The sequence below is a fragment of the Calidris pugnax genome, unplaced genomic scaffold (genome assembly GCF_001431845.1).
Source record: "Calidris pugnax isolate Ruff unplaced genomic scaffold, ASM143184v1 scaffold42, whole genome shotgun sequence".
NCBI lineage: Eukaryota > Metazoa > Chordata > Aves > Charadriiformes > Scolopacidae > Calidris > Calidris pugnax.
This window is the reverse complement of record NW_015090920.1, coordinates 4869269-4871028: the sequence shown is the minus strand read 5'-3', so window position 1 is coordinate 4871028 and position 1760 is coordinate 4869269. Positions and strand designations below refer to the sequence as shown.

The following is a 1760-nucleotide window of genomic DNA, read 5'->3' as shown; positions in this document are numbered from 1 at the left end:
CTCTCCCGCCCCCGGGGGGCTGGCCGCAGCGCTGCTGGCGGGGCTCCGCCGGTGGGCGGTAATTTGGCGAGGATCCCTTGGCGGGCCCGGTTTGCGTGCGTGTGTGTGTGTGTGTGTGCGGCGAACGGGGCCGAGCCGAGCCGAGCCGAGCGGGGCCGAGCCCAGCCGAGCTTAGCCGAGCGGCTCCGACTGCCTGACGCCAGCCGGACGGCGAGCGGATCGATCCAGGCGCGGAGAGGCCAGCGCGGGCGCGGAGCACCCCCCTCACCCCTCCACACACACCCCCCCTCAGCTCCTTCCCCGCCTCACCGCCCGCCCAGCAGCCGGTAACAACTTCGCGTCCCTTCGCCTCTCCCCCTCCTCCTCCTCCTCCTTCCTCAGATCCCCCCCTCACCCCCCCCACCGGGGTGGTCCCCGGGGCGGGGTGCGGGGGTACCGCGGCTTCGCTCTCCTTCCTCCCCGGCATGATGGCGTCCCTCCGGCAGCCCCGGGGCCGTTTCCCGGCTCGGCTTTACTGCTGCTGTTATGCTCCTTCTGTGACCCTGGGCAAGCCGTTCTGGTTCTGTGTCTTCAGACTGGTAATGCAGCTGGGTGGGCAGGCGGGGAAGTGTAGGAATACTCTGGTAAAGCTCCCAGGGCTTAACATGAGCCGACAATGTGCCCTTGTGGCCAAGGCAGCCAATGGCATCAGAAGAGTGTGACCAGCAGGTTGAGAGAGATCATCCTCCCCCTCCACTCTGCCCTGGTGAGGCCCCATCCAGAGCTCCGTGTCCAGTTCTGGGCTCTCCAGTTCAAGGAACAGGCAACTGCTGGAGAGGGTACAGCAGAGGGCTACAAAGATGATGAGGGGCCTGGAGCATCCCTCTTAGGAGGAAAGGCTGAGGGACTTGGGTCTTCTTAGTCTGGAGAAGAGAAGGCTGAGAGGGAATCTGATCAATGCTTATAAATACTTAAAGTAGGGTGTCAAGAGGATGGGGCTGGTCTTTTTTCAGTGGTGCCCAGGGACAGGACAAGAGGAAATGGGCACAAACTTAAATATAAGAAGTTCCACCTAAACATGAGGAAGAACTTCTTTCCTATGAGGGTGGCAGAGCCCTGGCAGAGGCTGCCCAGGGAGGTGGTGGAGTCTCCTTCTCTGGAGACATTCAAACCCACCTGGACATGTTCCTGTGGGACCCGCTCTGGGTGGACCTGCTTTGGCAGGGGGGTTGGACTAGATGGTCTCCTAGAGGTCCCTTCTAACCCCATGTGATTCTGTGATTCTCTGGGCCTCAGTTTTGCTGGGCTTTAAAATGAGGTTAATACCATACCTAGAACTTCCCATACACATGCAAATCCACTGGCGTAAGGACAGAGATGTCATTATGCCGCTATAGGTGTATCGTAAGACTTTGCCATGGTGAAACACGTTGTGCTTGTTACTTCATACCTCCTTCCAGGAATGGGGACCGGGTAAAATCCAAAGTGTATGTTAAATATTATCAGTTTCAGGTTCAGTCCAGCTCGTGCTACTGCTCATCTCTGGCCGGTGAGGCCTCCTGCCGAGGTGGTGGGGGAAGAGAGACCTCCCGTCCCTCCAGTCCAGCCAGATTCGAGCAGAGTTCAAATTAATTTCAAGAAGGCCGTGGGGGTGAGACCTCATTCCCTGTGTATCCGATTGCACAAGAAGCCTGGTCGTGCTTTAATGGGTTTAACTTGCCCAAATGAGGAGTCGGGCAGTGAGGGATGAGGTCTGCACGCACCCTACCTGGGGGGGGGGG

The 1760-nt window shown here is 59.0% G+C and overlaps 1 protein-coding gene across 2 annotated transcripts in view; it reads left to right on the top strand.

The window, feature by feature from the left end:
* The window catches only part of SMAD1 (SMAD family member 1), a 54408-nt gene that overhangs the window by 2533 nt on the left and 50115 nt on the right, over positions 1–1760 (top strand). Inside the window, exon 1 of one of the 2 annotated variants that reach the window (XM_014950080.1) lies at positions 85–326. The exons of the other annotated variant lie outside the window; for it this stretch is intronic. The gene's annotated coding sequence lies outside the window, so the exon portion shown is untranslated. Of the gene's footprint in view, positions 1–84; positions 327–1760 lie in introns of those variants that run through there. 2 annotated transcript variants of the gene reach the window in all.